Source organism: Triturus cristatus, chromosome 5_1 (assembly GCF_964204655.1).
Source record: "Triturus cristatus chromosome 5_1, aTriCri1.1, whole genome shotgun sequence".
NCBI lineage: Eukaryota > Metazoa > Chordata > Amphibia > Caudata > Salamandridae > Triturus > Triturus cristatus.
The window spans coordinates 2,313,089-2,338,954 of NC_140587.1; the positions used below are offsets into that span (position 1 = coordinate 2,313,089).

A 25,866-nucleotide genomic window follows, 5' to 3' on the forward strand; every position below is an offset into this window, starting at 1 on the left:
GGAGGTGTCATCTAGATTTGAGGTGTCCAAGGGGGTAAGACAAGGCTGTGTCTTGGCCCCTACCCTTTTTTCCCTGTTTATTAATGGGGTAATTGATTATTTCTTAAATTTTCGGACTGATTCGCCCACATTGGCTGGTATGAAGGTCCCCCTGCTCATGTTCGCGGACGACACCCTCCTAATTTCTAAAACGCGTCAGGGGCTCCAGTTAGCACTGACCCGTTTTGAGTTGTTCTGCCGCGAACATGAGCTTGAGGTTAATGTGGGGAAGACCAAATTTATGGTCTTACGTGTTGCCAGACCGGTTAGGGCCAGGGTCGAAATGGGAGGAGTAACATTAGAACAGACTTCTACTTTCACCTATCTGGGGGTCACTTTTTATGACAACCTTAGCTGCAAGCCCCAGATTGACCACTATACCCTTAAACATATTCAATTGGGTGGAGCACTGCTTAGGGAGCACAGGCTCTCGTTAACTAAACCTATGGCTCCCCTGATTAAAATCTATGGGTCCAAAATCCTTCCAGCGGTCATGTATGGTGCTGAAATATGGGGGTTTGGTAATTTGAATTCCCTGAGAGTGGCTCAAAACAAATTTCTTAGGTCTGCAGTAGGGTTACCACAATCCTCCCCACGTATACCCCATCTATTTGATCTGGGTTGCCACCCTGTTGAGGACATGGTGCGGTTTAGGCCACTGTCGTTTTGCCGACGTCTGTGGACCACACCTGAGTTGTCCTCTTACGCCAATGCTTTGATAGAAGTTAAAAATCATGGGGGTTCCCACAGAATCAGTTGGTTGTTTGAAATTAAAACTATCCTGACTGATATGGGAATGGGTGAGTTGTGGTCTAATCCCGAGACGGCTGTTTTTCCAAAGAAATAGATCTTTAGGGACACATATTGGCAGTGGGTCAAAGATAAGCGTTTTGCCTCTATGACTGGAGGTCCTCTGACCATAACATACTTGACCAATAAGGATGACCCATATCTTGAGGCATATTGGGATATAATCACAAAACTGCAGGACAGGAAACTCTACCATCAATTTAGACTAGGCACCCTGCCAGTACGCTCCTTTACTAAAAGCTGGTCTACTAATGACAATTGCCCCCACTGCGAGGATACGACAGAAACTGTAGATCATTTCCTCTATGTTTGCCCGGAGTATATTCGCCCAAGAAGGTTGTGGTTACGCCCTGTTTGTCGCAAACTTGGAGTTAGATCAGTATCAATTGCCAGCAGAATATTGAAATCCGATACTTCAAGTTTTGTGATTATTGGTGTGGCCAAATACATAAGTTGGGCATGGCTCTTACGTAATCGGAGTTTTAGTCCCTAACCATTTTGCTCCTAATATCGTATAGTCTGTTATGACATAAGTTTTAAACATATCAAGTCATTGTAACTTTGCACATTTAATATCTTTTTATTATTGGTGTTTTTAATAGTGAAAATTTATTTATAGGTTTTTATGTATACTGGTTCAATATATATCTGTATGTTTTTAACTTGTATCGATGATTTTTTAGCATGTCTTTTATGATGAAATATTCGCAATAAAGTCTTTCTTGACTTGACTTGACTTGACATAAAGTTAGCCTTTTGTCTCAGATTGCCTTTGTGAATCGGGCCCAATATTATCAAGGTATTTGTATGGCCAGAATATTGTCATTCAGATGAGAGCTTATTTTTCTGCAAAACAACTTTCCAAAATGTTTGAACTGAGAGGTAGTAAGGAAGATATCTGATAACTTTTATGATTAGTTGGTTTAGCATTTGATTTGTGAATTAGGGGATTATCCGTGGCAGCCTTAAATATAGAGGCACTCTGTCTTGGAACAGAGGATAATCAGATCAATGTGAAATCTGCTTTTAAAGGTGTCCGACACGCGGGCTGTTGAGGCTCCCAGAGTGAACTTTCCAATGTGCAACAAACATTAGGGCAGATTTACAAGCCCCTTGCGCCTCATTTACGCCGCCGTTGCGTCATGGTGCGGGGTACTTACAACGTGACGCATCTGTAAAGCCCTGCGCCACATGTCACTTTTAGGCCCATGCTGCGTCAAAACCCTGCGCCTGCTTGAAGCAGGCGTAAGGATTGACGCAGCATTGTAAAGATAGGGGCCCCCAGAGCATTGCTGGAGCTGCGTTGACGCAACTCCAGCAATGCGCCACTTTTACGGCACAGATGCGTCACGCATCTGTGCTGTTTTTGCCCCATGGTGTGCCGCATTGTAAATGCGGCGAATCCATGGAAGCGGAGCTGTGGCGCACAATAACTGGCGCATCCCTGCTGATATGCAGGGATGCGCCAGGTATTGTAAATATGCCCCCAAATATTCTGCAAGACAGATCAACGTGTTTTAAACACAAAGGGACATCTTATTACCCCAAGCTCTCTCTCTGCTGAGTGACCGTACATTGCAACCATCTCATATGCCTACAAACCTTTCATGAGCTCTTATTATGGCCATCAACTTTAAAACAAATAGAGCTTTATATCATGCAGAATCAGACTGACTGATGCACGAAACCACCCCTCTGAGATCCCTTTTCCCCACTGGCCCATCCAAGCGTTCCCTCAAATACCAAACACACTGAGCGATACTCTCAAGCCATGAGTTTTATCAGCGTGAAGTATCACATTGGCCTTCATGAAAAATCACCTACTCTTTTTTTAGGTCCACCCTGGAGATAGCTATGAGGTTTGTTAGCCTCATGTTTTCTCAAATAAAATATATAACAATGCATATGCCTATCTCGGCAAAACAAGCTTTGGGTCAGCCTTCTTTGTACATTGATTAGTTTGACTGTCAATCCAAGACATGGGAATGGATCAGCCCTTATTTGTCATTGTTTTACTTGGAGGTGTCAGCTTTATTTCCGTTGTGTTGACAGCATATGGATTGTCACATTTAAGTTACCCTGACTGACAGTAAGAAAGTCATATTTCATTGGCTGCCAACTATTGGTTCTTGCCCGTGGGATTAGGGGCGATTTGTCATTGTCTTTTTCCCTGAACTTTTTTTGCCTGCATCTTGTATATATTACAAATAGAATAATGTTTTAATTTTTTTTGAGAATGTGTTACTTTGGTAACGTAGGGCTTAGTGCTTCCGATAGTTTATGAAACTCTGTTTAAAGTGCATCTGATTTGCAGCCTTTTTAGATGATGGAAGTTTTGATTTCTAAGTATATTTGTCTCTACCTTTCCATCTAAAAGTATCTATGGGGCATATCAACAACAACCGGCGATAATTATCGCTCAGCGCACTTAGCGCTAGGATAATTATCGCCGGCTAGCGTGGATTTTTATCCGTGAGATAGCGTGCTATTAGCAACGCTTATCTCAATAGCGATAAAAATCCTCACGCTAACAGGCTAACGTGAGATTATCGCTGGAAACCCAGCGATAATCACACGTTACCTTGTTGATATGGACTCACAAACTTAGCCATGATATCCTCCTTCCATAGGATATCATGGCTAAGTCTGAAAATTAGCAGACGTAAAAAAGCAGCGTTAACCGCGGTTAGCGCTGCTTTTTTTATCGCTAACCAAGTTAGCGACATTCTTAATAATAGGAGAAATGTCGCTTAGCGACATCTGTCCTATTATTTTACTCTGGAACGCCCCCTTTGCATCTCATTAGAGATGCAAGGGGAAGCGTAGAGTAAAAGGGTGCTAACGTGCGAATTTGCGTGTTAGCACCCTGTTGTTGATAGGGTGCTAGTTTTATCTCTGCTTTTTTGGCTTTTAAAGCCAAACAAGCAGAGATAAAGCCCTTGTTGATATGCCCCTATATATCTCTGTCCCAATCTATTTGTCTCTAATCCCCTCTCTGTGGTGCATATTTCTAAATATGTCTACCTAGTTTGTGTCACAAAAGTAACGCAAACTGTTCCAGTGTTGAGTTTGCATTTACTGCGCCCTCTGCACTGTCTGCGCTTGTGTGTACCAAGGAGACGTACAATCTGTGGTACATGGACATTCCATGCAAGCAGCCCTGGAGTTTAATGCAAAGTCTAACTAATAAAAAAGGTATACAGGGCTCTGTCCCAAAAATGTACATCTCCTTGGGACAGGTGTAACATTGGAAAAACATTTTCGTTTCTTCGCAGTTTTCCAACTTTGCTTGTTTGTTGCAATGTTCAGCACTTATACAGATATGGAAAAAATGTCATGTGAGCATGCAATGTTGTACTGGAAGGGTGGCCTTCCAGTACAAACCTATTCTAGAGATAATGGTGACACATTTGTACTATGGTACTCGGGTATGTGTGAATGGCACAAAGTAGCCGAAAGAGCTCTGCGCATGTGGGTTGGTGGGAGAGAAACAGCAACATTTCCTAATTGTTAATATTCCCACCCTTCAAGATTGACTTGTCCCTGGGTCTGTCTATCCGTATCTCTTTGTATTTGTCTCTGTCTCTCACTATTTGCCTCTGCCTACTCATGTCTCTGTTTCTGTCTGCCTCTTTGTCTCTTCCTGTTTTGATCTTCATCCTGCCTCAGTTTTTGTTTGTCTCCAATCCTCGTCTCTTCCTCACTCCCCTTATTGTGTTTATGTTCCGTCACTCTTCTACTCACCAAAAACTGGACTCTCTTTCACAATCAATAGCATCCTCTCATCCCTTTTCATATTTGCATTATTTGTGCATTATTGTTTGTGCCGTTGAGATTCAGACCATTCTTATTTTTTCTTGTCCCTAAAACAATTCAACAAGAAGACTAGATGGGACTCACTCTAAGCATCCAGGATTGATTCGGTGGTCTGGCGACAGCTCAGCTGTCACCAGGCGATCATGCCAGAGTCACCAGGAGAGGAGTCTTGTGTCTTCGCACATTTTGGGGGCCCGGAATATGTGTTTTGATTGAGAAGAAAAAGAAAAAGAGCTGCGATCCCTAAACCTAAACTCTCAGCGGCGCGCACATGACATTGTAATGCTACTAAAGGGCCTTAAATAACTCGATCATTCATGGGGTTGGATGAGGGCACTCATTTACCTTCATGGATTTTTAGATCTGGCATGACAGTGCAACTGGTAGCTTAACTTTTAACTTATACCAATATTATTTCACAGTTCCAGACAAAGACACATCCATCCCCATGCAACCTGCTTGTAATGCTTCACATTACCATCCAGCATTCCTCTAAAGCCAGACCAATTGGCATTGCCAAGGCCTGTTTGCACTTGCGTCGCTCTGATTAACTGAAATACAAAATGATATGCAGGACTATAGATTGGATTTCTCTTCCCTGGAGAGCAGTGTTCTGCTCGGGTATCGTCACTCAGTGCTCTCCTGACGTCACTCACTCCGTCAAAAGCCTGGAGAACAGCACAGTAGGTGAGACCAGCGCATCTGCGACATGTGACCCCATTGGCAACATTGTGCAGTTCATGAGTTGGTGCAAGCTTCTTGTCTTGTCCGATCTCCGGAGTGTCTGTGACTCTGACATCTGTAACATCGGGGATGTGTGGGGTAAGTACAGTCTGTGACCATGGCATCTGCAAAAGCTGCAGGGGGAATGGGGAGAGTGTATGAGAGTAGGATCTGGGTACCCCCACTTTTTGCTGGTGTTTCACTGTTTTTCGACCTTAGTCTGGCTGTGGCCCTGCTAATCAGGACCACAGCCTAGCTGCCTCCTCTCTACAATGGTTTCCCTGTACATTAGGTGCATATCTAATTGATTCTGGAGTGCCTTATAAGCCCCCAGTATATGGTATACCATATACCCAGGGCATAGGTACCTCAGAGGCCTACCAGGGGCTGCAGCATGTATTATGCCACCCCTGGGAAGCACTCCAAAATGACACCACAGGTCTGCTACTGCAGCCTGGGTAAGGGTGTGCTTGCACCCCTTACTGTAGTATAGGCTACCTATATCAATACCATTATACAGACACATATAAACCTATAAGCCACTCCTATGGCAGGCCTTGACAATCCTGAAGGCAGAGTGCTTGGTTTTATGTGAGAGGGTGCCCAAGCCTGAGCTGAGCCCCTCTGCAGCTTTCGAAAATCCTTCCTTATGCCTGTTCTGTGATACAGCCACACCATATACTCTTAAGTGCATTATAACCTCGCGGTGAATGCTAACTTTGGAATGGCTGCATCAAAACATGTCTTGTTTGGTGTCAAACGCTTTGGAATACTACCCCCCCCCCACCAGTTCTGGCGGCGGGGGTAGCATTCCATCCTTCTAGAGGGAGAGACATGTTCACACTGGCTAAACCCGGTTAAATCCTTTCAAAGCCCTGGCATCACAAAATGGATGCCACAGACACGGGTCTGGCCTCCTGCTGCTGACAGAAACTCTGGCAGGGGAGGCCTGGACAATAGTTTTCCTGTCACGAGGAGGTGTAACCACCTCCCCAGACAGGCAGATGTGTATTGAGGCGGGGTGGGTGCATTCACAGAATGCTTTTGAGACACTGCCTGGGGCACACAATGTGTCCCTGTGCATAGCCCGGTTCAAACTGGTTGCAGGGGCACTCAGCCCCTGGTCTGGGGCGAAACTGGACAAAGGGGAAGGGGTGTAACCACCCCCACCCCAGGCCCACCCATAGGTGGGGCCTTAGATGTAGTCCATCCCCTAAACTTAGTATAAGTATAGGAACCCCGTCCCTAGGACTTTATATTACCCTGGACGAACCTCTGAAACATATATCCTGGACCTTCGACTTTCTATCTCGACTAGAAGATGGAAGAAACCTCCCTTGGGGTCAAGGAGTGACTCCCCTGCTTGGCAGGCACCAAAGAAGCAACTGACCGGTCTGCATCGCTGAAGCTCCCGCCGGACGCCGAAGTTACTGCATCCCCAGAGGTAGATTTCCAGACTTACACAAGGCTACCCTGAGCCCACAGCAAAGATGAGGCCCGTGGCTATCGTGGGTAATGTGGAACTGTGACTCCTGGACACCGTGAACTTTTGCAGCAACAACACCTTCCTAGTGATCCTTGAAGTTGTGCTTTGGGCTCTGAGTAGCCCCAGGCTTGAGCACTTTTAGCTCCGAAGATTGTTGGCCTCCACTCTACGAGTGACCGGTGGGCTGGCTCCAAGTGCGATCGCTTGAGACTCCTTTGCGATCACTAGCCCGTTGGCTAGCAGGTCCCCACGAAGGCAACTCCACTTCTAACTGTGCTTTTCTGGTTGCTCCAGACTTGTGGTTACTTACCCTCACTGGGTGAGTCCATCAGACCTTGCTGGTCTGCACCGCAGTCCTTTCTCTGATTTCCTGAGACTTGCTGTTGCTAAGGCTTGTTGGGTCCCTTCTGGTCGCCGATACCGCAGCACTCGACAGACTTTGTGGGACAGCTCGAATCCGGCTCGTGGACTTCGTCGACGCCTCCTGGACCTCGTGGCTGAAGAGTCAAGACCTCAGCAACTCACCTGAAGCACCCGACATCTGTGGGCATTGGTCCATCCTGCCCTAGGTCACTGGCAAGTGACCCAGACTCTGTCCCCTTTACTTCCAGGTTCCTTACATCCTAGATCCAGGCTTGGATCTCTCCGGACACTTCTCCTTTTCTCGTGAGCAGCAGTTCTTTGCAGGCTTCCATTGGAATCGACGACACGACCCGACACCAAATGGCACCTATGCACCCGGCTTCCCTGGGCGAGGTAACTCCAGTACTCTGGTACTCTCGAGGGTGCTAGCCCTAGAACGGTCTTAGTCCAAAAGGGTTTGGTCCTAGTTCGATTTGAAGTGTCCCTAATCTTTAAGATTCCAACCGCTACATTCCCCATAGAAAGTAATAGGAACCCGCGGTTGTGTTTCCACACTGCATACGGCTCCCTTGGGTCCCTGATGTCCCTACCTTGGGTGGTTCCTTGTGGTCCCAGCGATTCTAGAGGCGATAGGCACCTTGCCTATCTCAGTCGTGGTTCTTATACCACTATTTTAGTATATGGTTTGGTACGCCCCTGGGGCCCAAACGTGTATTTGTGCTTTTACTGATGCTTGATCACTTTTAACTGAATTACTTTGAACTTCAATCTCATAAAGAGACTAGAGGGTTGTGATTTATCTTAAATACATATATTTTGAATATACACCTGGTGTGGTTGTCTTTTCAATTGATCACTCAAGAGATTATAGACTGGTAAAACAAGCTGCTTTACATTCCTTCAAGACTTAGCCTGAAGGCTGCTCTCCATAGCTACCACTAGGATAGCTTTCAATAAAGGTTGTCTTTAACCAATTCACCATAAGGGGTTGTTTGGACTGATACAAGGTGCTCACTAGAACTAGTGGACAGCATCCATCAGGCCACCTTCTCACAGAGAGCACACAAAGTATACAAGAGTGGGGACTAGGAGATAAGGTAAGAGGCAAAATAACTGGGGGATAAAAGTCCATAGAAAGGTTAGTAGTCTAAAGGGATCAAACTAAAAGTGACAGGTCCCACGCTCTTAAAACGGAGCTGAAATGCTGTCGAAATAACGTGTGTGTATGAGTGACAGCCCTCCCTGGAAGTGGGCTGCTGTGGGGATGTGTCACATGGGCTGTGCTAGAGTGTGAGCAAGTGTTGATGCCTATGTTAGGGTATTAACAGTGAACTTAGGGTTATGTAAAAAATTAGGCCCTAAATGTGTGCGAAAAAGTGTCTTCATGTAAGAGGGAGATGCCTGGGTCTGTTTAAAACTGGGCCTGCAGAGCTGTGACAGATGAGGTCTCAGCAAGAGGAGCTGGGAATAACCAGACATCCCACGTTCCCCACCCCCCACTGGTGTTTGCTGCGCAGAGGTATTTTTAAAAAAAAGAAAATAAATATCTTTCTTTAGAAGCAGCTATGTCAATTTTAAAATGCCTCCCTGACAAAGGTGGTGGCAGCAAACTATCCACGACAGGCCTCAAAAGGGGTTGCAGCTGATAAAATGTTAGAGTGGCATACCCTTCTAAGGATCACAAGTCGTGAGATGAAAACACATGTGCCAAAGGGCAGCTTTCAAGGCATGGCTCTGGCATGTAGATGTGAAATTGATAAAGTGACAACAGTTGTGAGCAGAGCAGTGTTGAGAAGAGGGAAAATGCCAAGCCCTGGCTGGGCCCAAACGTCGCCAAGAGAATGTGAAACAGGATAACACTTGCTCCCCCAACACACAAGCCGATGCTGCAAAGTCAAAAACGTCAAACAAAGAAGCTGCTTCTAGCATTCCAGGCACACAGTGGTGGCACATCATGTGGCATCATGGTGTTCCTGATGCCTAAATTTGTGTTCTACTTTGTTTTGTTTTTCTTTCCTAGGTACTGATCAGGAGCGGTTACATCATGCAGCTGTAGCCAGATTCTGGTTAATACAGGTTACTGCCGCCCTGATCGATCCTGAGGGTATTTTAACTTTGTCTTTCACGTGCACCTTACATTTTATAGTTCTGGTCCTGAAGAAGCGCCAACGACCCTTAATGCGACGCAGGCGCGAAACATGTTGACCTATGTCTTTCTATACCCGGGCATAATATGCTATTGGGGCTAGATTTTATTTAGCAGTTAAGTCTGCTCAGGGTACACGATTCAGACATTCGCTGCATGTTTACCCTTTATGAATTTCTCATCACACTTGCACGCACTTTTTTATCACCCTCATTGGACCCCCCACCCCATACACCCACATGCACCATCCGGCAGTCCTATAAAAGATCTCCGATAAAGAGACCCTTTGGGGGACCCGTAGGGAATTGCAGCGCCGGCCCTACGAGGAGCAACTGCCCGATGATGAAGCATGCCATCCTTCGGGTGTGTGAGGGCAACAGAGGACACAAAATGGTCTTCCCTTTCATTTGTGGGTCCCTTCACCTAGGAATTCTGTCTTTTTTCTTTATTTCCCTTTTTTAACACACAGTGACTTTTTGCACCTTAATGCATAGGTGACTTTTTGCACCTTGCTTTAGGAAAAGTGTTCTTCTTGTTGATATTAATGTAGATATAAGGAGCGTGGACACTGGACCTTATAAACGCTCCTTGGTCCCCCCCTCTTTTGTATAGTAAAAAAAATAAGGCTCCCAGAGCATGCTAGGGGCTGGGCTATGCTCTGGGGCTTGTCCCAGTATGTGGTGGGCCATCGGTCTAAATCTGCTGAGGGTGGCCCCAGAGGCTGATGCATCCTGAGTGGTGCTCTGGGGTAGTGTACGAGTGTGTATGGTGGTGGCCTGCTGAGGACTCCCCAGAGCCATCTGAGGTCCGGGAGGGCACTTGGTTTGTGTGGGGTATGGGGCTCATGGCTAAATAAATCCTCAGAGCCCGCTTACAAAGGGCACTGATCTGGGGTTAAGGGCGTGTGCAGACGTGTCCATGTCCAGTGCAGGCCCTCAGTCCCAAAGCAGCTGTTATACCAGCCCAGAGCACGCGGTGTGCTGTGCAGTGCTCTGGGTGTGGGTGGTGTATGCGGCAGGGTGCGGTGGGGGCCTATGGCCCACACATGCTGTGGCCACCCAAGAGCCATCCTACCCATGACGGGGCTTTGAGGATTGTCAGGTATACTATTATAACTCAAAGACGTCGTAACTTCAAAGTTGATTTATTTATAACACCCACCAGCTGTACATCGATTCCAGCAGGCTCCGTGAACATAACCGTCTCCACTACTCAAGTACATTCTTTCTGATGTCACAACATTCTCTTAAGTAGCCAAGACTTAAAGGGGAAGTTCCAACACATCTTCCCTATATAAACAATATACATAAAAATAACAAAGGAAAATAGAAAAAATATGAAAACAGCAAATTGCACTTAGATTGTTTACATAAATAACTAATAGACCAAAAGGCTAAATAAATACTGGACAACTCAAAATAATGAAGTAGAACAGTACTGATTCTACTAATACTTTACAAAGTAATCTTGCAGATACAATGGTGGCCTCCTGACTCTAGAATCATGAGTTGGTGAATCAGAACGAGGACAATCAACATTACATTTGGGAACCCTTGACTAAGGTAAAGAGCTTCTGTAACCACTCTCCCTTGAATATTTTGACAAACGAGACATACTCCATACATCACCCCCTTCAAGCATTACCACATTCCTCATCACTTTGATAATGCCCCTAGGGCCAAAATATTTTGTTTCACCTTTAGGAGACCAAACTGCTTTCTTCACAAGCACAAGATCACCTATTTTCCAGGTAGTATGACGTACTCCATTTTTTGTGTCAAATCTACGCTTCTAATTATCTTGGTATCTATTAAATCTCCAATTGCTCATAACACAACCCCTGTCTTTTACACTCAACCAAAGAGGATTAAACTTTGAACCAGCTGTTCTCCCCTTAAGTTTTTTAAACAGCGAGCATCCAGTCACACTGTTAGGTGTGTTCCTGTGTGCCCACAGTTTTTCCCTAAGAATGGGCTTGAGTGAAACTCTTCTCTCCAATGCCATCTGAGCAGAAGCTCAAACTAATCTATTCATGCTCTCAACTAAACCATTTGCCTGAGGAGAATAGAGGGCAGTTCTTTGATGCGTGATGGAAAGCTCTTTTAAAAAATCTGACATCTCCTGGGAGGTGAACTGCACACCATTGTCTGAAACAAGTACATCAGGTACGCCTTCACATGTAAAAGCATCTTTTAAAAATTCAATGATATTCTTAGTCACCACCGAATTCATACAAGCAGCAGAAACCCACTTAGAGGTAAAATCAACAAGTGCAACAACAATCCTCTCTGAAGGAGACAAGATGTCAAAAGGGCCTACAATATCCACAGCAAGCTTTGACCAAGGACGTTCAGGTATTGAAACAGGAGAAAGAGGAGTAGTCCTCACATTCCTCGACTTGTCATTGCCTGCACACATAACACAATCCCTGACGACACCCTCTACTGGTCGATCAACCTCAGGCCACCAATAAGACTCTCTAACTCTTGCTTTGGTCAAGCTACGACCAAGATGACCCTCATGTGCTAGATTGATGATTTTCTCTCTCATATCATTTGGAGGTATCAGTCTTTCCCCACGCAACAGCTCACCTTGTAAAATATTCAATTCATCACGAACATTCCAGAAACCTTCCACAGAATTTGGAACTTCATTCAAAGAAGGCCAACCATTGATGACAAAATTCATGATAACACCTCTGACCTCATCACTCTCACAACTAGATTCCCATTCTCTCTTGTCTATGGCTGAATCTTTCACCCAAGAAACAATGTTGTCAAAATTGTTAGTTGAACTTTCTTCAACAGGCATTCTGGATAGAAAATCAGCTGCTGGTGCATTCTTTAAACCAGGCAAATATTCCACCGTAAAATTGTATTCCCATAATCCTTGCACCCACCTTTTGATTCTAGGTGTAGTGCTCTCTCAACATTCCTACAGGAAAACATATGCACAAGTGGTTTGTGGTCTGTTCTAACAAGAAACGGTAGACCCCACAAATAAACTCTGAAATGATTGATAGCCCAGTAACAGGCTCGAGCTTCACGCTCTATCACGGAATTACCGCTCTTCAGCTCCCTTCAACGAGCGAGAAGCAAAACCAATAACTTTCTCACTGCCATCAACCACTTGCGATAACACCGCACCCAAACCTCGCACACTGGCATTTGTGGTCAAGATGGTCCTTTTCTGAACATCGAAATGCCCCAGAGTTGGCACACATGCAATTTCTTTTTTAACTTTTTTAAAAGCATTTTCACAATCATCAGACCAATTAAAATCAGTACACCTTCTTCAAAAGTATTCTTAAAGGTTCCATTCCACTTGAAAAATTGTACACAAACTTCGAATAATATTCAGATAAGCCTAAAAAAGCCTTTACTTGATCATTATTTGCAGAAGATGGTTCCTGCAAAATTGCCTTTGCAAGATCAACTTTAGGGCTAATCCCCTCACCAGAAATTGTGTGCCCTAAGTAGGAAACAGAAGTAACTCTGAATCTGCATTTTTCACTTTTCAATGTGAGTCCCAGTTCTTTCAACCCTGACAGAACACGGAATACAACTTCATCATGTTTATCCTTGTCCTGACCATGAACAAGTATATCATCTTGAAAGAATAAGACTGACTCAATGCCACTCAAAACATTTTTCATCACTCTTTGAAAACAGGCTGCAGCACTTGCCAAACCAAAAGGCATCCGAATAAACCTGTAAGCACCTAGTGGAGTGACAAAGGAAGTAAGTGGTTTGGATTCTTCATGAAGTAGAATCTGATGATATGCCGCAGATAGATCCATCACACTGAAAATATTGACACCTCCAAGTTTCGATAAAGCTTCATTAATATTCGGTAAAGGTTGCCTATCCACCCAGATACAGTTGTTTAAACTTCTCAAATCCACACACATCGATTTTTTTTCCATTATCCTTGGGAACCAAAACTATTGGAGCCAACCATTCAGAAGACTCTATCTCTTCAATCACTTGCAAATCTAGCAGCTTATTGATTTCTTCTTGTAAGGGTTTCATCATAAGGTTGGGAACTTTCCTTACTTAATTGTGTACAATTGGTATTGCATTTAAAAAAAAAAATGATTTTATGATTAAAACCATTGAGGCAACCCAGTTTATCACTAAAAACTTCAGGAAACTTTCCTACAATGTCTTGAGCATCAGTCTGTTGCGAAACAAGCATAACTTGATTTGGCGCATTAGGGTTCAGAATAATACCAAGATCTCTTTGATGGCACCAACCCAAAAGATTGTCCCCTCGCATCGCAACATAGATTTTGCCTACTGTTTCTCTACCTTTGAATACAATCGGGTGAATAGAATAACCTATTAGATCAATTCTTTGTCCTCCGTAACCCGCAGGATTGATGTCAGGTGATATAAGTTTTACATCACATGAACCAAATGTGGAATACCAAAATTTATCACTCAAAAGCGTATAAAGTGAACCTGAGTCTGCTAAGACAGAAACACATTTACCTCCAATATACACATCACACTTTGGCATGTTAACATTACCAGTGTCTGCTATTCCTTCATCATTTGCCGATTCAACCATGCTGTCTGTAATACAATGAATCGCTAATTGTAACATGTTCACTTTTGTATTCCTACACATACGAGCATAATGTCCTCTTTTGCCACAGTTCCTGCAATTAGTACTCTTTGCAAAACAATTTGGGAAATTCGGTCCATGGTTTTGGCTACCACACCTAGGACATTTTAACTTACTATCTTTATTAAAATTATAATTAAACTTTTGTCTGTCAAACTTAGTGGCGGTCTTTTCCTGGTTGGTATTCACTTTACTAACCACTGCAACAGATGTATCACATGGTACATGTTCCTGATCCACTTTACTGACACTGGAAACCAAGTCACCAGTGGTCGTGCTGTTCCGCATCTCTTTGACCCAGAAGGACGTGTGCTCAACACTCTCCACAATGATAATAGTTTCTTTAAGATTTGGATTTTTTGACAACAACTTTTCCTGGATTTTTGGGTCATTAGTGCATCGCACTAATTGGTTGCGGATGAGTGAGTCAGTTAATTGCTCAAACTCACAAGTTTGCGCCAAAGACTTTAATGCCGCTACATAGTTGCCAACTCTCTCCCCTTTTGCTTGCACCCGCATAAAACATTTATGTCTTTCCATAACTACATTTATGCGAGGTCCAAAATGTGTCTGTTACTGCATTAAACTCATTTCATACACATCATTTCGTTCACCTGCACCTCTGTCATAGATATTTCTTCCTTCAGTACCAAGGTTGTGAAGTAAAATGGATTGTTTCCTAATTGCCGAAAATTTTTCACCACCAATGCGCCAGAAGATATGAATCAAAGAGCGGGTTCCATTTCTTCCAAGGGAGTATCGGTTCCCCCCGTTCACTTAAAAACTGTGGAGGTTGACTCATACCACTAGATGTCGCCATGCTAAAAGAACAAGTTAACACAACAAGCTAATAAAATAAGCCAATACAATTATTTAAAATAATTAACTAACATAAAGAGATAAAATAACAAGTTAAACAAACTTGTCGACAAATTCCTCTGACTTCCTTGAATACTATTCTGGATGTTCAAAACAAAATTCAGGAGTCTCAATTTGAGCGCAAAAATGAAAAGTAAGATTATATGTCAAAAAAGTGGCCATCAAGCAATGAGTTTATGTCCTCAAAACTAAAGCATTCTCTATTTTACATACAAGTAGTTATTGTGACCAAAAAGCTGTCTGCATAGAGACTGTCTGAATCTCCTGTTAACAGAATGCTCACGGTTCTGAAAATACTTGTAAAGACAAAAAATGAATTTTCATCAACTGGCTCTTGGCACACATGAAATGATGAGATTGTGAAAGAATCTATATCCAAATGTTGCTGGCACTTTTGTAATCGCACCCTCAATCATTTAAAGAAAGAACAGCTTCTCCAAAAATGGTGCCAGTTTAATCCTTCCTGTATTTCCATGAACCCTGCATCTTGAAACAGACATCAGACAAAATACCCTTCACTTCCTTGAGAAATTCTCTTAAAACATTGAGCCAGCACATGTATCATCCCCCGTCCTTCTTTAATCCTTTGATGAATAAAGCTTCACACGATGATTTCCTCCGTCTCTGTTTACTTTGACTTCGAGCTCTGAAGCACTCTAAAACATTAGGCCAGTGTATGCGTCAGCTGCATTCCTTGCACAGCTGATCTTTACAATAATAGCCTCACGCGCTGACCTCCTTCGCCTTTGTTTACTTTGACTTCACGCGCAAGGCTGACTCGCATCATTAACATTCTCTGTCTCGCGCTCCGTTTAATTAATGCGCAACTGCTAACCTTTAACACCTTTTGTCATTAACACTAAAAAAAAATATGTAAAAGCACTCTTCAGCATGCACTTTAAGTTAAGGATTATTCTTCCTTTATCCTTGCCTCGCCGCGCAGCAGTTCCGCAGACAGCACTTCAATTAAAAATGAAAAAATAAACGGACCGACCTTTTTCCTTCCGCCCGTTCTTACATTGGCACGCCGGGTTCTTTGGTGGGTTTTTCATTATCAGTCGTCGCCAGTATTATAACTCAAAGACGTCGTACCTTCAAAGTTGATTTATTTATAACACCCACCAGCTGTACATCGATTCCAGCAGGCTCCGTGAACATAACCGTCTCCACTACTCAAGTACATTCTTTCTGATGTCACAACATTCTCTTGAGTAGCAAAGACTTAAAGGGGAAGTTACAACACATACGTTGCGGGCCACGCTGGATCCGATTGCCTGAAACAGGTGGTTTCGACCCAGAGCTCCAGTCCTTAGTGCTAATGCCAGCCACGCCCACCTTGACGTCTACGGGGAGTCCCTCGATGTCACGGTGGGCGGGGCCGGCCCTCGTTGAGAGCGGACAAGGCCGGCTGAGAACCAGCAAGGCTTTTGGTGCCCCTCAACATGAGGAAAATCCCTGCAGGGGAGGCCTCTTGTTTGCGTTTTACAACCATGGGCTCTCGTTAGCAGCAAGCCATGATGATTGCTGCTAACGAGGGCTCGTGACCCCCCCCAAAAAATAGGGCTGTAAAAGGAAAGAGAAAGGGGAGGGGAACATGGCTTCACGGCGACTGCAAAGCGCCCAATGCAGGGATTCTAAAGAGGAAACTGCTGACATAAACCGCTGGGATTAATGTTCTTTGAAGGGTGAGATCAGCATTATGGCTAGTGTAGGCTTTAGATGATCATAAAATTGCACATAGGGTTAATATGTATGCTGCCAGTGTAAAGTAGGCAGGGATCCTTTTGTTACTTGCGGTTTATAAGTTAAAATCCTAATACAGAGGTGTTTATTAAAATGTTGTTAAAGAGCAGAATGTACAATCCACTGTATAGATTAGAGCCTAGATTAATGTACATCGGGTGAGTCATGTGGGTAGAAATCAGAGTTTATTATTAAAAAGTAAACGTCAATACATGGTTTTGTTTTCATTTCTGAGAATGTGCTTTTCCAAACTTTAACCAGGTTGTGTACCCATGGGTTTGATGGATTGTTCTTACAAATTGTACACCTATGGCCTATGTAACATTTTCCTACACGCTGATTTACATATGCCATATGTATGGATGTATGTCTCTATGTAATATGTAATAGCATTTTCTAAGGTGAACGTGGTAATGTTATGTTTATGAGATCGAGTTTTAAAAACTGCCCCTGTTTGATCTGCCCCCACCACAGGACCTCCAGGAAATAACTATCAGTGACGAAGACCTGCTTCCCTTTCAGCACAGTAGAGGTATTTAGAGTTCGATAGTTCTGAGTAGTTTTTGTACAATGGGTTCTCAGAAGCTCTGCTTTTCTAATGGTATTCTCATATATGTATGATGTTATAGATTATGACGCCAAAGTACAACTAGCTGTTGACACTCTACAACAGTTCCTGGAAGGTCAAGATGCATCGTTCAGGGACTAGACTCTTTAAACTGTCTAAGACTTAGGCAGTGAGCTGTAGGAGGGCTCCTCAGGAGGGACTGCAAAGGCATGGTTTATATTGTAAATGTGACGTTTTTTTCTTTCTTTACAGATCCCATGGATGCCTGAAAGGTCGACGGGGATGTGGAAGAGGCTGCTCAGCGAGCAAAAAAAGGGCCACTGAAAAGTCTTGAGCGTCTAAAGAGGGACCTGTGACGCAGAAAGGCGCTGGGAAAAGACTTCTAACAGGTGTGTGTTTTTTTCAAAAGGTTGTCAAAAAAAACTCTCAGGTTTTAGTCTCTCTAAAGAAATGCCCGTTAACATGTAGTAGTGGGTGTCTAAAAGATTGTGTAAGATTTATAGGCCCATAGGGTGTCTGTGGCTAGTGTAAGCTATAGTTTATTCAGGTTTCATTTTGTTTTTCTTATATATATATATTTATGTTACATTCTAGGAGCAGCTCAAAAGCTCACACGCAAAAAGCCATGCAAGGCTAAGAGGGTGAGGGCCCGTTAAGCTACATCACAAAGACAGAACGGAACAGCAAGCCTACTGCAAAATGTATGTGTAAGCGTGTAAGCCATTACAAACTATGCTCTTAATATGCACATATCCAGCAGAGACCCAGCAAAGACATGAAATGTCAAGTCAAGCCACCGTCCAACCTGTTCAACACTTCTACAGGAATGCCTATTCTGCATATGGTGGGAGACTCTAGAGGGGAGCAGCCCTTAAGAAGAAGCAGGTGGTCCCTGATCCCCAAACAGCTCTGTTAAACCTCAATAAGAAGCCCCGAACCACTCTTTAGATCTCTCATTAAAAAAGGTTGTTACGCCATTGAGTGATCCCATTACCCCCCTGATCTCTAAAGGGCTAATTGCCATGACGGCTGTTCCTGCAGATCTGATGCAACTCCAAACCCCAAAAGTGAATCGTCTCTCAAGGATAAATCTTAAGAAGAAGCATGGGGTCCCTGAGTTACACGTAGAAGCAGTGTAAAGGAACTTAAACAAGTCTATTACACTGCAGCCCCCTTCCCACACCCTGAAGCACTCTATAGTTTCAAATAAGCTGAGGCCCATGTAGAGGTGCTCCCCCAGGGGCCCCTAAAGACATATATAATCAGTCCTAACAGGCATAGGGACTCACCGATAGTAATTGATCAACCCTTACAAACAACTTATACTGCCGGCCTAGCATCTCTAAAGGCCTTGGAAGGGTTGGCCAATAGTAATGACAGACCCACAGAAGCCGTGAATGGGGGGGGGGGCTTCTAATGTGGTCAATGGGGAGTTGCAGGCGACGGATAGACACACACCTGACCTTAACTCTGACGAGTCCTACACTTCTGAGCCCCTTCAGTATTTTGGCTGGCATTTAAACTCCCCATACCCTGTCTCTCATCACCCCCCGCAGGAGCGTACGACCCAACCATCCCCGTATCCAGTGTAAATCCCATTTCACCAACCTCAACACACCCAGATAGCAGTATAGAATGGACCAGCTTTACAAATAAAAGTTTGGATGATGTATCTAGTAAGGAACCGGCCACAGGATCCCGAGGATCTTCGCATTGGGACGCTATTCCTTTGACCGCTACAGGCCCCACGTTACAGAATGACATTGTGGAGGACCGTCTGAGAATTTCGTCAAAGTTACTTCAGGGTAATGTACAAAACATCCCTGTGTTTATCCCTAATCCCCCACAATATGATTCTGTAGACCCAAAAAAGGTACTAGGGGCTCAAGTCAAAGATATACAGTTGGCGGTCTGAAAACTTAAACGGCAGGTGAAAGCCGTATCCTTAAAACTGGGGAAGGAGGGAAGAGGAGACAGGGTCATGACGGGTGCACAGCTGAAGATCCAGCAATGGGTTGAAATGTGTAAAAGTATGATCCTACAGATGTGTCAAGCAGCATGCATGACTAGGTACACTATTCAACCGGTATTAATAAAAGTATACATACATCAAAATTTAGCCCTAAGGTCTGCACTATAATGACAAAGTTCCTAGGCTTCGTACGATGCCTAAGGTGTGAAAAGTACATAGAGCCCAACAAACAAGGTCTTACAGTATCACACACCATGCCTAAAACATATAAATGAATCCTTAAAAGTAGACAATGCATAAGTTCAGGAGAGAACATCCCGAGGGTGGGTCATTTGAAATGTTCAACAGGTAGAGCTGCAATTTGCCGACACCAGGAACAAACAGATACATGTAGGTTAGGTAGCAGAGGTCTCTACGAGCACAACGCTTACAAGTACAAACCAGACTGTTCAAATAGGCCTAAAAAAAGGTAGTCCAATAAAAAGCAAAAGTGGATTCATTTCTCAAACTCAGGATTCAGACCCTGTGTTTGAGAAATAAATCTGTGTTTTAAGAGAACGTTCGAAATTACAGTCTTACGGTAGAGAGATTTAACGCTACAGAACACTATGGGGAATTGAGGTTTGTTAACCTACACCACATAAGATTATGGGGTTTTAGCCACACATTAGGCTGTGCAAATGCTTATAGAAAGGTTTTTACACAATGTGGGTCCTAACAATTTCTTCCAGGGACAGGGCATTGATAGTCCATTGTTCACCAAACGAAGGTCCTGCGATGTCTCTCAAGGCTTTTAGAGAGTAAGGCTGAACTAGTCGCCTATGGTTCTTTCAGAGTCATAGCCCTCATTGTACGGGGTCATGAGGGTGGTGTTTCCGGGCCTTTAAAGAGTATGCTATACAGCAAGATCATTGGTAAGAAACAACGTTGGCTGCTCAACTTTAACAATGGAGCCACCAACACCTGTCTGGCGACCAGCATTGTGGAGTTGCTGCAGGGTCGCACAACCCCTGATGCTGTTGTCATGTCTAGAGCGGCTGAAGCCCATGAGGTGCTTGAAATACGTCCAGAAAGCTTAGTCTGCTTTGGTGAAATGGGTCTTTTTGAGAACTTTCTCGCCAATACCGTGAAAGTTCTTTATCACAACAGTTCTTGGAAGTACTTTAAAACCAGGGAACGTGTGAAAAACAAGACCGTATATGACCTCCACTATGAAAATCACTTTTAAGGGTTCTTGAACCTTATAGGTTGTCTATAAGCCAAGTACATCTGCACCCACTGCGATCACATCTACAGCACTAAGGCAAATCCTCAGTGGGAAATGCATTGTAAGATGTGTCAAAGGGACGGTTGCGTCATAGACGCTGCCCAGAAGGTGAGGTGCCGCACCTGTAATCTGCTTTGTCGCCCGCAAGATTGCTTGAGCATACACAACAACGCTGTTGAATGCATCCCTAAAATGGATTGCCGTTAGTATGGCCGGTATGTGGCAGAAGATCACAAATGCAAAGGCATGAAATGCCCAAAGTGTCAGACTCCTTTTAGGGTATGGAACTGTACACAGGTGCTACATGGTTAAAGGGAGGCCCAAGATCAAAACAGAAGACTACATAGTGTTTGATATAGAGTGTACACAGGAAACGGGGGTACACCAACCTAACTATAGTTACGCACACCATCTAACTTCTGGTGACTGCTGTGAGTTTGTTAGGCGAACGTGCGTTGGTGATTTCCTTAACACTTTAATTCAAACCAAATTCAAAGGGTATAAAATGCTGGCCCATAATTCAAAAGCATAAGACTCATCTTTTATTTTACAAAATATGATGCGTGAAAAGGTGCCAGTAGAACTCATCACCCAGGGTTCCAAGCTGATGTTGTTAACGGCTGGCCAGTTACAAAAAAGGTTCATAGGGCCACATGTATCATTATCACAAGTAGCGATTACCTTATTGCGATTTTCTCAGAATCGCAATTAGGTAATCACTAATTCTAATGTATGAAACTGTTTTCAGTTTCACTAGCGATTCTTAATGGGTTGCAATGACCTACCTCATGCATATTAATGAGGTAGGTTGCATTTTGTGAGCCATTAAGAATCTACGCCATCACAGGGATGGTGGCCTGCTGAGGACAGCACACCACCATGTCTGTGATTGCTTTTAAATAAAGCAGTTTCTTTTGTTTTTAAATGCAGCCTGTTTTCCTTAAATGAAAACAGGATGCATTTAAAAGGAAAAAATGAAACTTTGCAGTTTCATTTTTTAAGAGTAGGCAGTGGTCTGTGGGACCACTGTCTGCTCTTAAAAATGCTTTTACAATCATTCACAAAGGGTTCCCTTGTGGACCTCTTCACTTCTGCAAATGGGTTGCCACCTACTTGAAGTGGGTGGTAATATGTGAATGTTTTGCAACTGCATTCACGATCACAAAACATTCATGCTTACCGTTAGGATTGGGTATTTGGTAGGGACGCCCTAAACACGCCCCTTTCAAATACTGAATCGCAAACCCATTTTGCGATTCGGTAGCACTTTACCAAATCGCAAATTAGGGTTTGCTGCATCTGAAAAGCATTTTTTGCGTTCGCAAATGGGCCGATTCTGAGAATCGGCCCGTTTGCGAAGGCAATAATGCTTGATGCATGTGTCCCATAGACACCCTGAATTTCCTACCCATGAAATTTAGTAAGTTGCCAAAAGCCTTTGGTTTTCTAGGATGTAAGGGTTAATTTCCACACTTTTATAACACCTGGGCAAACCAGAAACATGTGGGGCCCATGCCGCCTTCCGACAGCAATGGGGCTAAGTATATGATGCCTTGTGAGAAGGAGTGCTTTCTACCATGGTACAATGAAAAACGTGAAAAGGAGTTTCATTTTCGGACAGAGGGGAAAGCTTATGGTCAGGCTGATGTTATGATCCTACGAAAAGTCTGCAACCTCTTCAGAGATGTTGTGGTGTCTATGACTAAGAATGTGTAACGCCCTGAACGTCTCAGGATCGTTTAACAGACACGATAATGAGGACGCAACCACTTGTGAAGGGTTAGTTATTTTAATGAAGGCAAAAATAATACAAAGAATAAACAAAAGTTATAGTCACTGGAATCCTCCAGGCTAAGTACGTTACCAGCCCACCGCACGGATGGTCCTAACCGTCCTCTGCATATACGCCGATCCCGGCGTATGCCAACAGAGGGCAGAAATGAAATGGCCGACAATGCCCATCGGTAGGCTGTGAGGGGCATGAAGAGTGTGGGGGAAAATCGAGGAGTCAGGGAAACACCCAGCCGGGGTCTCTACCTGAAGGGAGCAGCCGCTCAACCTCTTCCTCAGACTGCAACGGGACGCGGAGTCACCTCCTGGTGATGCGTCACCGATACCCCAATCCAAAGCAAGAAGACTGAACCGAGAGCAGCCGCTCGATCGATCCTGTGGACTTCCGAGTCTGTAACGCGGCAAACACCTCCTGGTGTGCGTTACAGCTGGCAGTCCCTGTATCTCTGGTCGGGCTGGGAGTTACGACTCCAACCAGCAAAAGCGCCACTGCGCTTTGACTCAGCCGAGTCAAAAAGCGAAGCTCAATAGTTGACCGGTAGAGCTTCCGGGTCCTTCACAGGTGACGATGGGGCAAGACACGGCCCAGGGAGTAACGACTCGACCTACCTCCGTTCTTGCCTTACTGGAGCACCACTCCGGAACACTGCTCTTCACGAAGCAGGTACGTCGGTGTAAACACAACATCCGACAGCGTTGTACCTCCCGGTTCCTCCCTTTATAGGGCGTGTTTTCCTTGAGTTATGTAACAGCTCTCCTGTTTACATAAGGGCGTGTTTTCCTTGAGTTATGTAACAGCTCTCCTGTTTACATAAGGGCGTGTTTTCCTTGAGTTATGTAACAGCTCTCCTGTTTACATAAACTCTCAACCGCTAAGCATCCTGGGAGATGTAGTCCGTGTTCGCTGGTTACCGTTTTCTTCCCCTCGCATGACAGGAATTCTTGACAGTACATCCTCCCTCTCAGCGGCTCCCCACGGGTCCAGCGCTGGCAGGAAAACGCAGATGGAACAAGAAGACCAAGCGCGGAGCATGAACCCCTTCAGCTGGTTCCCATGAGTGCTCCTCCGGGCCATAGCCTTTCCACGCAACCAGGTACCACAGCTTCCCCCTGCGCCATTTGGACGCCCGTATGCCCGACACTTCATACTCCACCTCCGACTCCACACATACCGGCCTAGGTGTCCCAGACGGCTTGGAGGGTGCAGGTTTGAGCAATGATACATGAAAGACAGGGTGTATCTGCAATGACTGGGGCAAGCACACCTTCACGTTCACGGGACCCATACACTTGGTAATTCGATAGGGGCCCATGTCCTTGGGAAGGAACACACTGTGCTTTCGAAACCTCATGTTTCTTGTGGATATCCAGACGTAGTCTCCAGTGCGGTACAGTGGCCCGGGCCTTCTCTGCCTGTCTGCCGCAGCCTTGTATCTTCTCTTGGCCTCTATTAGGACAGCCCTTGAGCTCATCAACGTGTCTTTTATGTGTGCCACCCTGTCCGCTGTGGCGGGAATCCTGTCCTCTCTGAACGGATGTAGAAACGGCAAGAACCTGGGATGTTGGCCATAGTTGCTATAGAACGGAGATGACTGTGTGGAGCTGTGAGTGGCGTTGTTATAGGCTATCTCTGCAACCCATAGCAAGTCGACCCATTCTTCCCTGCCCTGGTCCACAAAACATCGCAGATACTGTTTGAGCGTTTGGTTCAGGCGCTCGGTTTGGCCGTCCGTTTGAGGGTGGTAGCTGGTGGACAGGGCGGTCTTAACATGCAGCGCAGTGCACCAAGTCTTCCAGAATTGCGCAGTAAACTGCGACCCCCGGTCCGACACGATCACCCCAGGTAATCCATGCAGTCGTACCACATTCTTTAGAAGTAGTGACGCCAATTCCCCGGCCGTAGGGACTCTCTTGCAGGGGATGAAGTGCCCCATTTTCGTCAAGTAATCCACCACCACCAGTATTGCCGTCATCCCCTGGTCTACCGGTAGGCCCACCACAAAGTCCAGTGATATGCTATCCCATGGTCTATCCGGGGTCGGAAGTGGATGTAAGAGCCCTTGGGTTCGGCCATGATCGGCCTTCATGGTAGCACACGTAGGACACTCCTGTCCCCACCTCCTGACATCCACTCTCATGGTTGGCCACCAGAAATGCCGTCCCATGCTAGCCACCGTCTTTTCAAAGCCCAAATGACCTGCGCATGGAGAGTCATGGCACCAGATGAATGCTTGTTTCCTTAGCCTAGGCGTGGGTATCAGTAGGCACCTGCCCTTCAGGGGTATCCCGTCCTTCAGCTGCCATTCCCTGTGACTGAGGAGCCACCTCCGCCATGCGAACTACCTGATCCCTCTCTTTATTCCCCTCAGGAAAGTATCCGGTTGGATAACCCCCAATACCATCCTCGGGGAAATGATGGAACGCTCGGTCGCAGGCAATGGTTCCTTAACTGCAGTTTGACGGGACAGGGCGTCCGCCTTCCGGTTTTCCGTCCCCGGCCGATATGTGATGCGGAAGTTGAACCCCGCAAAGAAGATCATCCACCGCAGCTGCCTGGGAGAAAGGTGTCTTGTGGCCGTCATGAACTGTAGATTCCGATGGTCCGTGTACACCGATACCACATGTCTTGCCCCCATCAACCAATGCCTCCATTCGGTGAAGGCGTCCTTGATTGCGAGAAGCTCCTTTTCCGCAATATGGTAGTTGCGTTGGGCGTCGTTGAGTTTGCGGGACATGTACGCAACGGGATGAAGCACCCCTGTGTCGTGGTTGCGTAGGGACAAGATAGCCCCCAGCGCCACATCCGAAGCGTCCGCTTCCACCACGTAGGGGAGATCCGGATCGGGGTGAGCCAACACCGGCGCCTTACCAAAGGCGCTTTTCAGGGCCTCAAAGGCTGTGTTCGCTTCAGGGGACCAGACAAACTCCTTGGACTTCCTCAGTAGCTGTGTGATTGGGGCCACCACTCCTGAAAATCCATCTATAAACCGCCTGTAAAAGTTGGCGAAGCCAATGAAACTTTGGACGTCCTTCACGCTTTGGGGCACCGGCCATTCTTTCACCGCCTTGATCTTTCGTTCTGCCATCTCCTGCCCCTCTGGACTCAGCATCACTCCGAGGAATTCCACGGACGTGACGTGGAAGTCACACTTGCTGAGTTTACAAAACAGCATGTTTTCCCTCAGCTTTTGGAGCACAGCTTTGACGTGGTGTACGTGCTCCTCCACACTGGACGAGTAGATGAGGATGTCGTCGATATATACGACCACGTAGATATCCAACTCCTCTCTGAATACCTCATTCAAAAAGTACTGAAAGGCTGCCGGGGCGTTGCACAGACCGAACGGCATGACGAGGTACTCAAAAAGGCCGAACCTGGTCTTGAAGGCGGTCTTCCACTCGTCTCCGTCCCTCATGCGCACCAGATGGTATGCCCCTTTCAAATCCAACTTGGTGTAGATACGAGCTTTCTTGACCTGTTCCAGAAGTACACTGATGAGAGGCAAGGGGTACCGATTTTTTATGGTTATCGCATTCAATGCCCTAAAGTCCACACAGGCTCTCAGCTCCCCATTAGCTTTCGGGATGAAGAAGAGTGGCGAGGCGGCCGGAGACTTGGACGGGCGGATGAATC

At 45.2% G+C, this 25,866-nt stretch overlaps 1 long non-coding RNA gene across 1 annotated transcript in view; it reads right to left on the reverse strand.

The window, feature by feature from the left end:
• The window catches only part of LOC146829910 (uncharacterized), a 253,409-nt gene extending 237,242 nt beyond the window's left edge, over positions 1-16,167 (reverse strand). The window contains exon 1 of the long non-coding RNA XR_014961342.1: positions 15,886-16,167. This is a non-coding gene — a long non-coding RNA (uncharacterized LOC146829910). The remainder of the gene's footprint in view (positions 1-15,885) is intronic.
• Between the last annotated feature and the right edge of the window lie 9,699 nt (positions 16,168-25,866).